The 12,906-nt window shown below is 41.8% G+C and overlaps 1 protein-coding gene across 2 annotated transcripts in view; it reads right to left on the bottom strand.

The window, feature by feature from the left end:
• LOC119528531 (endogenous retrovirus group V member 2 Env polyprotein-like) overlaps positions 1 to 11,705 on the bottom strand; it is a 66,879-nt gene extending 55,174 nt beyond the window's left edge. Inside the window, exon 1 of one of the 2 annotated variants that reach the window (XM_037828888.1) lies at positions 11,613 to 11,705. The gene's annotated coding sequence lies outside the window, so the exon portion shown is untranslated. The remainder of the gene's footprint in view (positions 1 to 11,612) is intronic. The other variant, XM_037828887.1, reaches the window with a different exon arrangement.
• Positions 11,706 to 12,906: the final 1,201 nt, after the last annotated feature.

Raw genomic sequence — 12,906 nt, forward strand, 5'->3', positions numbered from 1 at the left:
GCATGATCTAATTCCAATTTCCCTCACATGTGTAGTCAGTTGTCCAACTCCTACTTATTGAATATTTTATCCATTATTTCTGGTCTGCAATGTGTCCAGTCTCCATTGTTGCTTGTGTTTGGGTTTAGGCTCTTTAGCCTGTTGATTTACTTATCTATCTCTGGGCCATTACTGCATTGGCTTAATTACTAAATTAGCTTTATAATAAGTGCTGCTATCTGGTAGATTAAGGCAAGTCCCTGTACTGCTTTAAATCTATTCTGTCCCCCACAAAAGCCATGTTCTTTAATGCAATCTTGTGGGGACAGACTTATTAGTCTTTTGATTAGGGTGGAAACTTTCGATTGGGTGTTTCCATGTAGATGTGACTCACACAACTCTGGGTGAGACTTTTGATTAAATTACTTCCACGGAGATGTGACCCCTCCCATTCTGGGTGGGTCTTTATTAGATCACTGGAGTCATTTAAGAGAGCTCACAGAGACAAGGAGCTCAGAGAAGCTGAGAGAGACATTTTGGAGAGAAGCTAAGAGCCAACACAGATGCTTGGAGGTGCTTGGAGATGTTGACAGAATGACATTTGGAGATGCTAAGCCAAGAGATGAAGTCCAGAGTTTTCCCTGCAGAAGCTAAGAAAGGACTCCCAGATGCTTAGAGATAAATGCCCCAGGAAAACCAAGCAAAGAGCTGATAGAAACTAAGAGAGACAGTAGCCCAGAGAGATTTTGGAGAAAGCCATTTTGAAATGCAACCTGGAAGCAAAGGACCAGCAGATGCCAGCCATGTGCCTTTCCAGCTGACAGAGGTGTTCTGGATGCCTTTCTTCAGTGAAGATTTCCTCTTATTGATGCCTTAGTTTGGACACTTTTATGGGCATTTGTAACCTAATAAATCCCCTTTATAAAAGCCAATCCAGGTTCTGGGAAGATGGTGGCATAGAGAGGAGTGGAAGCTAGTTAGTCCCCCTGGAACAGCTAATAAACAACCAGGAACAACAGTAAATAATATGGAATACCTGCTGGGGGACAAACATGACTGTCCATACATCATACACGAACCTGGATTGGGAGGAATGCCTGAGATCACAGCATAAAATCTCTAAATAAAGACTGTGACCCGAGTCAAGAGCCCCTCCCCCATGGCAACCCAAACTGCAAAGCCTCACTGTGCTAGATAGCAGCACTCTGACAACAAGTGAATATACCTTAGTCCAGCTCCAACAGGGGTTTTAATTAACAAGTATTGACTGCTCAATACACACTAAGAATCCACAAAAAGCAGAATGAGGCTTTTGGTGACATCTGACCTTGGAGAGCCAGAGGACCTCTCTGGGAGGGAGGGGAAGCCCAGAGGACCATGTACTATCTCTGGCCAATGGGTGAAACTGAGGGTGGCCACAGACTGGCCCTGAAGGGGGCCTTTCTGTCCCTTTTTTGGCTCAGTAGAGAAAGCCTCAGCCATTTTCAGTTCCCAGTGCTCTGACTCAGACAAGGGTGGAGATAGTACAGGCAGAGAGACTGTTCAAATGCAAATGGTATCTCCCTAGGGAGTGTATCTTCCCTAAGAGGAAAGAGGTGGTGCCAAGCTCTACTACCCACCTTCCATTCAGAACCAGATCCCAGAGCCTGGGGGAAAACAGCCACAGGCCACACCTCCTTACACCAGTCTGGAGTGACAGGCTGACTGGCATCACCTGCTGGGCAGAAAAGCACAGTGGCTTGAGGCCTTACAGGATGTATCAATCTTCTAAGACACCCTCAGGGAAACTGGATGTTATTCCTTCCTTCCAAGACTTGAGCCCATTCTGGTCTGGGAAAACCTGATTGGGGTAACCAAGGAAACCAGATGCCTAGACAACAGAAAACTACAACCTACACTAAGAAAAACAAAGTTATGGCCTAGTCAAAGGAACAAACTTACACTTCAACTGAGATACGGGAACTGAAACAACTAATGCTAAATCAATTCAAAAAATTTAGGGAAGATATGGCAAAAGAGATGAAGTGTAGAATGAAAACACTGGACAAATATAAGGAAGAAATTGAAAGTTCAAAAAAACAACTGGCAGAATCTACGGAAATGAAAGACCCAACACGAGATTAAAGACACAATGGAGACATATAACAGCAGATCTCAAAAGGCAGAAGAAAACACTCAGGAACTGGAGAACAAGGCACCTGAAAGCCTACACACAAAAGAACAGGTAGAGAAAAGAATGGAAAAATATGAGCAACATCTCCGGGAACTTAAGGACAAAAGAAAATGCATGAATGTATGTGTCATTGGTGTCCCAGAAGGAGAAGAGAAGGGAAAAGGGAGAGAAGCAATAAGAGAGGAAATAATCAATGAAAATTTCCCATCTCTTATGAAAGACATAAAATTACAAATTCAAGAGGCACAGCATACCCCAAACAGAATAGATCTGAACAGGCCTATGCCAAGACACTTAATAATCAGATTATCAAATGTCAAAGACAAAGAGAGAATCCTGAAAGCAGCAAGAGAAAAGTGATCCATCACATACAAAGGAAGCTTGATAAGATTGTGTGAGGATTTCTCAACAGAAACCATGGAGGCAAGAAGGAAGTGGTGTGATATATTTAAGATACTGAAAGAAAAAAACCACCAACCAAGAATCCTATATCTGGCAAAACTGTCCTTCAAATATGAGAGAGAGCTTAAAATATTCTCTGACAGACAGTGACAGAGTTTGTGAACAAGATACCTGCTCTACAGGAAATACTAAAGGGAGCACTACAGACTGATAGGAAAAGACAGAAGTGAACACAATCTTGGGTGATGGTAGCACAGTAATGTAAGTACACTGAACAAAGATGACTGTGAGTATGGTTGAAAGAGGAAGGTTAGTAGCATGTGCGACACCAGAATGAAAGGGAAAAATAAAGACTGGGACTGTATAACTCAGAGAAAACTAGGGTGCTCAACAATTATGATAAAAGGTACAAATATGTTTTTACCTGAGGGAGAACAAACAAATGTAAACATTGCAAGGTGTTAAAAATAGGGTGGGATTAGGGGAAAAATACAATCAATGCAAACTAGAGACTATAATTAACAGAAACATTGTATTATGCTTCTTAAATGTAACAAAGGCAATATACCAAAGCTAAATGCACATGGTGGGGTACATAAGGGAGGGGTATGGGACTCGGCATTGGTGACATTGTCTGACTCTTTATTCTACTTTAGTTTAACACTATCTTTCCTTTTGTTGCTTCCTGGCTGTCATGTTTTTTTTTGTTTGTTTGTTTTGTTTTTTTTCCTCTTTCTTCTTTTTGTTCTGACTCTCTACCTTCTTTGACTCTTCCTCCTTTGTGGAAGAAATGGAGACGTCCTTATATAGATGGTGGTGATGGTGGTGAATACATAAATATGTGACTATACAGGGAACCATCGATTGTTTACTTAGGACAGAATGTATGGTGTGTGAACAATGCCATTTTAAAAAATGGGTTGATGAAGAAACCTTGAGGGGACTATATTGAGTGAAATAAGATGGACACATAATGATGAATATTGCAGGATATCTCTGATATGAACTAGTTATAATATGTAAACTCACAGACTGAAATATAAGTTACCAGGATATAGAATGAGGCTAAAGAATGGGGAGCGGTTGCTTATTGTGAGCAGAATGTTATACTAGGGTGAACTTAAACATTTGGAAGTGGACGGAGGTGATGGTAGCACGTTGTGAGAATGACTAACAGTGCTGAATAGTCTGTGAATGTGGTGGAAAGGGTAAGCTCAGAGTCATGTTTGTCACCAGAAGGAAAGTTGGAGGTTAAAAGATGGGAATGTATATAACAGTGAATCTTGTGGTGGACAATGTCTGTGATTAACTGTACAAATATTAGAAATCTCTCTCATGAACTAGAGAAAAATGTATTACACTATAACTAGAAGTTAATAATAGAAGGGCATATAGGAAAAATTATATACCTATTGCAAACTATATACTACAGTTAGTAGTATTTTAACATTCTTTCATCAACGATAACAAATGTACTATATCAAAACTATGAATCAATAATGGAGGAGGGGTGGTTAGGGATATAGGAGGATTTGAGTTTTCTATTTTTGTCTTTATTTCTTTTCTGGAGTAATGAAAATGTTCCAAAAGTTGAAAAAAAATTAATTGTGGGATGGATGCACAGCTGTATGATGGTACCATGGGCAATTGATTGTACACTTTGGATCTTTGGATAATTGTACGGTATGTGAAAAACCTCATTTAAAAAAAAAGCACCAATCCATTTCTGGTATTTTGCGTAACAGCAGGTCTGGCAAATTGGAACATCCCCCTACCTAGTTGATCTTTAGGCATATTATGGCTTTTCTTGGACTTCTGCTTGTCCATCTAAAGTTTGATTTACCTTTTCAAGTTTGACCAAAATAATCACACATAGCAACACAATGAGATCTTTCTTGGGATTGCACTGACTCTTTGGACCAATGTAGAGAACTGATATTTACAATACTAATTCTGTCAATCTATTTAGTTGTTCTTTAATGTAGTTCACTACAATTTTATGATTTTATGTATAAGGGTTTTATTCATATTTTGTTAAAATTTTCCTAGTATTCTTTTTAAACTTTTTGTTCCTATTATAAATGGTACCTGTGCTGGTTTGGATGTGTTATGTCCCCCCAAATGCCATGTTCTTTGATGCAATCTTGTGGGGGCAGGTATATTAATATTGATTAGGTTGGAATCTTTGGATTAAGTTGTTTCCTTGGAGATGTGAGCCACCCACCTCTAGGTGATAACTCCAGCATGGGTCTTGATTTAATCACTGGAGTCCCTTAAAAATGCTGGTACAGAGGAACCTAAGATGGCAACTAGGTGAGACAGAGAAAAAAACACCTCTGCGGAAAACACTAGATAAAAAACCAGAAAGGACCCAGAACACCACTTCCAGAGTAGCACCAGCCGGACAAGTTCTGCTAAAGCCACAGGGAACGTGCGTTTGGTGAAACCAGGAGTCTGCATTCTGAAACGAGTGAGTTTGTCGGCTGAGTCCCTCGGCCACGCTGCGGTGTGGGGAAACGGTGGGTTGGCTTTTTTTTTTTTTTTTTTTTTTTTTTTTTTTAAAAAAAAGAAGCCCAGGAACAGCTGCAGATAAGACAAGAGCGGTCTGGACTAATGCCTCGGTGTCTGGGGTGGAGGATACCCCTTCCCACACCCACTGCTGATTGTCTCGGGTCCAGGGGAGCAAACAGGCGACACATGACTTGCAGCTGTCTCCTCAGCAGGCGGGGCTACTCCTGCCCAGGGCTGAACACACAGCACAGAGCCAAGCCAAGAAACCCAGCCTGACAGGGAGTCTTTCCCGCAGCACCACTCACACGACACAATATCGGCTATGGACAGTGGCCTTGAATACACCCACGGCTGATTGTCCCAGAGCTGGGAGAGCAGAGCTGTGCGGAAAGGGGGAAGTTAACGTGTCCCATTCAACCATCTTTGAAGCGAGCTGGGAACGCCCCTACGCAGCCCGGTGGCCCAGGGCTTCCCTGGAGGCTGGTGCTCACTTGTGACATGGCACGGCCCTCCCCACCTCAGCAGAGGTCCTGGAAAAGCACAGAAGGGAGGGGGCAACTGCTCGGAAATCCCAGGGAACCTATGCCAATATTAAGGACTTTTGTGTCAGTGGCAGAGAACAGCCTTAAATCTCTGGGAACACCTGGGAGGTTTGATTAACCTACCCTTCCTCCCTAACCGCTCAGGCACACGCCCCTCATTGAGGGCAGACAGCACTGACAACACACCCAAATTAAGTGCACCAATTGGACCCCAAAAGAATCAGATCCCCACACACTACAAAGTTGGGGAGAACTGACTTGAGCGGAATAAGTGACTCACAGACGCCATCTGCTGGTTAGAGAAAGTGTATGTCACCAACCTGCAATTCTAACAAATTAAAGATAAAGTAAAGCAAATGCCAAGAGGCCAAAAACAACAGAAAATCTTAAAGCATATGATAAAACCAAATGACACGGAGAACCTGGACCCAAACACTCAAATCAAAAGATCCGAAGACACACAGTTCGTGGCAGAATTAATCAAAGAACTACAGACAGGCAATGAGAGCATGGCATGGGATATAAAAGACTTGAAGAAGAGCATGGCACAGAATATAAAAGACATAAAGAAGACCCTAGAAGAGCATAAAGAATAAATTGCAAGAGTAAATAAAAAAACAGAAGATCTTATGGAAATTAAAGAAACTGTAGACCAAATTAAAAAGACTCTGGATACTCATAATACAAGATTAGAGGAAGTTGAACAACAACTCAGCCTCTTTGAGGAGCACAGAACAGAAAATGAAAGAACAAAAGAAAGAATGGGGAAAAAAATTGAAAAAATTGAAATGGATCTCAGGGATATGATAGATAAAATAAAACATCCAAATTTAAGACTCATTGGTGTCCCAGAAGGGGAAGAGAAGGGTAAAGGTCTAGAAAGAGTATTCAAAGAAATTGTTGGGGGAAACTTTCCAAACCTTCTACACAATATAAATACACAAAGCATAAATGCCCAGCGGACTTCAAATAGAATAAATTCAAACAAACCCACTCCAAGACATATTCTGATCAGACTGTCAAATACTGAAAAGAAGGAGCAAGTTCTGAAAGCAGCAAGAGAAAAGCAATTCACCACATACAAACGAAACAAAATAAGACTAAGTAATGACTACTCAGCGGCCACCAGGAGGTGAGAAGGCAGTGGCATGACATATTTAAAATTCTGAGAGAGAAAAATTTCCAACCAAGAATACTTTATCCAGCAAAACTCTCCTTCAAATTTGAGGGAGAGCTTAAATTTTTCACAAACAAATGCTGAGAGAGTTTGCTAATAAAAGACCTGCCCTACTTCAGATACTAAAGCGAGCCCTACCGACAGAGAAACAAAGAAATGAGAGAGAGATATAGAGACTTTAACAGACATATGTAGAATATTACATCCCAGGTCACTGGGACACATGTTCTTCACTAGTGATCATGGATCTTTCTCCAGAATGGACTGTATGCGGGGACATAAAAACAAGCCTCAATAAAATAAAAAATAAAAAAATGAATTTGTTCAAAGCAAATTCTCTGACCACAATGGAATACAAATAGAAGTCAATAACCATCAGAGACTTGGAGAATTCACAAACACCTGAAGGATAAAAATGAGGGGGAGATGAAAACATTCCCAGATAATCAAAAGCTGAGGGACTTCATCACCAGTAGATCAGTCCTGAGCAGGCTGAAAGGAAGGGACACTAAACAATTGACTGAAATCACAAGAAGACATAAAGATTTCCAGTAAAGATCACATGGTAAATATAAAGACCAATACTACTGTATTGTTGATTTATAACTCCACCATTTACTTCCTACAGGATCTAAAATACATAAACTATAATGATAAATTGGTGGTTTTGGACTTAATGTAAAATATGTAATTCTTGACAAGAACTACATAAAGGTGGGGGAATGGAGGAGTATAGGAACACAGCTTACGTGTCCTATTGAAGTTAAGTTGGTATCAAAGAAAAACAAGATTGTTATAGATTTAAGATGTTAAATTTAAGCCCCATGGTAAACACAAAGAAAGTATCAGAGAATATGACCAAAGAGATGACAAGTAGAGTAGGGGTTCCAAGAAGTGAGGGAAGGGGCAATGGGGAGTTAAGAAATGAGAGTAGGGTTTTTGTTTGGGGTGAAGGGAAAATTCTAGAAATGGATGGTCGGAAGGTGATAGCATTGCAACATTCTAAATGTGATTAATCCCACTAATGGAATGCTAGGGAGAGGTGGAATAGGAAGATTTAGGCTATATGTATCTCTCCACAATGGAAAAAAAAAAAAAAAAGACAGTCTAAATAGATGACAATTAAATGCCAAGGACAATCCTGGATGGGATCTGATGTCGAAGGAGAGGAGGCTCCAAGGGACACAGATGGGACACAAGGGGAAAAAAAAAAAAAAGCTCTCTGTTAATTACATCATTAGGAAAAAAAAAAAATGCTGGTACAGACCCAGAAGCTAGCTGGCTTAGCTCAGAGATGCTTGGAGTACGGACCCCTGACGTTAGCTGCAGCCAAGAGAGACATTTTGGAGACGGCCTTTGAAAGCAGACTTTTGCTGATACTTTGCTCCGGAGAAGCTGAGAGAGGACAACATGCCCCAAGAGCAACATTTTGAAGAATGCACAGGAGCTGAGAGAGGAGCTGGAACACAATCTGGGATAGTCAGACACCAGCCATGTGACTTCCCAGCTAAAAGAGGTTTTCCAGAAGCCATTGGCCTTCCTTCAGTAAGGGTATACTTGTGTTGGTGCCTTAATTTGGACATTTTCATGGCCTTCAGACTGTAAATTTGTAACCAAATAAACCCCCTTTATAAAAGCCAATCCATTTCTAATATTTTGCCTTGGCAGCATTAGGAAACTGGAACAGTACCTTTTAGAAAATATATTTGCTCTTTGTTGCTGGTGAGTAGAAACACTTCTGTCATTAATTTTGTTTCTAGACTTGTTAAACTCATTTATTAGTGCTGGTAATTTATCTTTGTATTCTTTTGAATCTATGATATTTTAAAAACATCATATCACTGGAATATAATAGTAGTAGCTATGGTGGTTTTAAAAATACATCCACACAACTGTGTTTGCAGCTGCTGCCGTGCCACTGTAGCTCTCTAATGCCAGCGCTGCCTCTAGCTTGCTGAGCTCCAGCCTGAAGAGAAGGGGGTTAAGTGAGGAGGTCTCATGGCTCATACAAAGCAGACTGCCCGCAAATCGACCGGCGATAAAGCACCTGGAAGCAACTGGCTACAAAAGCCGCTCGCAAGTGTGCCCCTTTACTAGAAGGATGAAGAAACCTCATCGTTACAGGCCTGGTACTGTGGCTCTCTGTGAAATTAGACGTTATCAGAAGTCCACTGAGATTCTGATTCGCAAAACTTCCTTTTCAGTGTCTGGTGCAAGAAATTCCTCAGGACTTCAAAACAGATCTGCGCTTCCAGAGCCCAGCAATTGGTGCTTTGCAGGAGGCAAGTGAGGCCTATCTGGTTGGTCATTTGGAAGACACCAAACTGTGTGCTATCCATGCCAAATGTGTAACAATTATGCCAAAAGACATCCAGCTAGTACGCTGCATACGTGGAGAACGTGCTTAAGAATCCACTTTAATGGGAAACACTTCATTCTCAAAAACAAAATTTTTTTCTCCTTCTTCCTGTTATTGGTAGTACTGAATGTTAGATATTTTTTTTCCATGGGGTCAAAAGGTACCTAAGTATATGATTGTGAATGGAAAAATAGGGGACAGAAATCAGGCAATGGCAATTTTTCCATTTTCATCTGTGTGTGAATTTGTAATATAAATGCACAGACATAAAGCATTAATATAAAGTCAAAATGTTTCAGTGAACAAGTTTCAACAGTTCAACTTATAAATAAACCTGTTAAATTTTTCTGGATATGCCAGCATTTGGATTTTTTAAAAACAAGTAAATTTCTTATTGATGGCAACTAAATGATGTTTGTAGCATTTTTTATCATACAGTAGAATCCATCCATTCACTATACTTTTCTGAGTTGTCCTACATGCAAGCTCATGTTTTTAATGTTGTCTGTCTTCTGTGCTGTTCCTGTAAGTTTGCTATTAAAATACATTTAATTATATCTGTCCTACTCCTGTCCTCAAAAGGTGGAGCATAACTTCCCTCTCCTGGAGTGGAACTTGCTACTAACAAATAGAATACAGCACAAGTGATGGGATCTCACTTGTGATATTGTTATGAAAAGACTGCGGCTTTCACAACACTGTCTCTCTTGGATCCCTCCCTCTCGGGAAGCTGTTGCCATATTCTGAGCTTCCCTAAGCAGGTCCACATGGCAAGGGTTAGGTACAGGTCAACTGCGTAACACCTCCACTCAGAAAAGGGAAAAATGGGAAACTCAGCACCCCTGTTCTTTAGGAGTGATCCAAGGCCACCAAGCAGGACACGCAGAAGTTCCCAAGTGAGCCCGTTCAGCACCTGGTTTTGCTCTCCAGGAGGAACTACGCTGCCTCCTTTCTCCTGGGTCCCCCAGGGACACTCTTTCTTGTCTATTACCTCCCCAGGCTACACATGAATTATGCCTTGGAGAGTGTGCCCTCCTGGGGGCTGTCCAGCGCCTATAGCCTGCTTCTTGCTGGTACAGGTTCAAGGGCTCAGGGGTTCCTTCAGGTGTTGACTAGTAAGTTTTAGCAGACCCAACTTTGGATTTCTTTGACAACATAATTTCTTCACAACCCCAGGATACTTCCTATCTGTCTTTGTTCAGTCGGTTGCACGTGAAGGTAATCACAGCTAAAAACCTTCGGAGGTTTTTATTTACTGGCCTCTGCCTTCCACCCCATCTTGCCCCTTACTTAACTGTCCCCACAGAACAGTGCCCACTTCTTCCTCAGGCCTGGAAAAGATGGCCACTCATTTCCCTGTGTCCCATGTGCCCAGAATCAAGACTGGGGTCAGCGTTACCCCCTGCTACTTCCACATCACTCCTTGCTCCCTCTTGTCCAAGGACCCGCTCCTTTGGCAAACTTCGTATTCTGACCACCCTCTGCTCCTCCCCACCTGTCATCCTGCCCCTCCCACTGGATCTCCATCCTTCACTGCAGAGGAAAGTGAACAGCTACACAGGACCATATGACACAGGAAAGAATTTATGGGATAATGTCCCTGAGTAAGTGGGAAAGGTGTGATAATAATTGAGGATAAAGGCCTCAACAGAAGGAAAAACGCTTTCATCAAACAGGAGGAAAAGAAGAAAGGATGAAAGTTATCTATAGCAGTCATTTTAGTCTAGGTTAATTCATATAGCAATCTCCAAATCTCAGCGGCTTTAAACTAAGATTTTTCCTTGCTTGCACTACATGTTCATCAAAGGTTGACCGGGGAATGAAGCGTATCCAAGGCACTCGGGAAGGCAGGCTGACAGGTCAACCAGAGTGCCAGAGCACGCAGGAGGTCTCGTACCAGATGTTCAGCTCGGATGGGACGTGCATTATTGCCCCTCACAGCTCACTGGCCAGAATTAGTCCCAAGGCAACTGCAAGGGGACAAAGAGGTACCATCCTACCATGCTCCCGAGGCAGAGAATTGGAATTTATTTGGTGAACGGAACTAATGAACCCTGCAGCATTTTATCCCAAAAAAGCTTTCGTTCTAGAAGTGATGGGATTTTTAAAGAAATTTAGACATACAGAATGCCAGGTCTGGAAAGAACTTTCAGTGACCAGACAGTGTAACCCCTTTAAGGACAAAGAAATTGAGACCAGACAGAAGCAGTTATTTGTCCAAGATCGCACATGAACAAGCGGCAGGACAACTGGAAGACTGGTCCCCTGCCCCCCAGGCCCCGCGTTCCACGGCAGCCTGGCACTCCCCTTAAGTTCATCTTCAGCGGGGTTAGGGACCCTTCTTCCTAGAGTCATCTCTTCACCTGGAGTCAGACATCTGTCAATGCTTTCCCCCCACCAAGTATTAACTGTATCTTTGGCTACTGCCAGTTCCAATTCTAGCACAATGTCCACCAGAAACAAACTTACTTTCTTCCAAGAAGTCATCTGAGCTGAGACAACAGATGCAGAAGCCTCCACAGTAAGTGATGTGGTCTCCCTGGCCTCATTCTGACCAAGGGCAGGCCCAGTGGGATTGGAACATGCTGTACAGCTCACCTCCATTTCTCAAAGGAGACTGTTATATAACGTGTCTCCTCCTGGATGCCTCTCCTCATCTCCCAGCTTGGGTAGGTGATGCCCCCACACTCCCACAGTCCCCGTGCTTTCTTCTATAATACTTCTTTGATATCAAAGGACATGTCACACCTGAAACACCATAATCCTGAACAGAGATAAGTCCCAGCTTGAGGTGGCCTCTGCAGTGTCAGGAACCCTTCTAACAAACCATTCCTCCACTGGCCTTCCTGCACAGCTATCCATGACCCGACTCCTGGAGGACAGGCAGGAAAGGGACAGCCTGGAGCTTGAGAGGGACACATGGATCTATAACCAACAATTCTGGCCACTCCAGCCAGATCCAATTTAATGATTATACAGCCCTGCCTCTCAGAATGGCTCCCTATCACAAATTCTTTGCTTGGAAAATGCCAGAGATTCAACTGTTCCCCAACTGCTAGCAAGCTAAGAGGAAGGATTTCAGGGCAATTGGAAACTGGTGGCTGCATTCCAATTATGATGAACTAAGGTGTTACTGAAGAGAATTGAGGACAATAGTTTTCCAACTTTTATGTACTTAAGAATCACCTGACTGTTTAACTAATTTAGAGTACAGTGAACACTTTGCAGCCATAAAAAAATGCAGATCTAGCTACTTAGATGGGAAGGATTTCCAAGCTATATTTTTAAGTAGGGGAAAAAAATTACCAAAAGACATAACAGTACATTTAGTGTGCTACCATTTATGTTTTAAAAAAAGTTGGGAAAGATATGATATATATATGCTCAAGCATGCCTATTTGGAAGGATGTACAAGAAACTGGTAATGGTTGTTCTGGAAGGGGAAATTAGAAGCTGGGGAGAGGTAGGCTCATTTCTATTTGTTTTGTACTTTCTGAATTTTGTGCCATTTGTGTTACCTATTTTAATGTGATATCCTGGATTGGATCCTGAAACAGAAAAAAGGCATTAGTGGGAAACTGGTGAAATCTGAAATCTAGTCGAGTTAGTAGTATTGTATCAATGTTAATTTCTTAAATTTTGATAAATGTAGCATTTTTGTTTGTTTCCTGGTTCATAATTCCATCCTACCCACTTCTCCCCACGACAGAACTCACATTGAAGATTCTGAACCTTTGACATTTTCCCACTTCCCTGTGTCTGG

This window comes from Choloepus didactylus, chromosome 3 (assembly GCF_015220235.1).
Source record: "Choloepus didactylus isolate mChoDid1 chromosome 3, mChoDid1.pri, whole genome shotgun sequence".
NCBI classification, from domain to species: domain Eukaryota; kingdom Metazoa; phylum Chordata; class Mammalia; order Pilosa; family Megalonychidae; genus Choloepus; species Choloepus didactylus.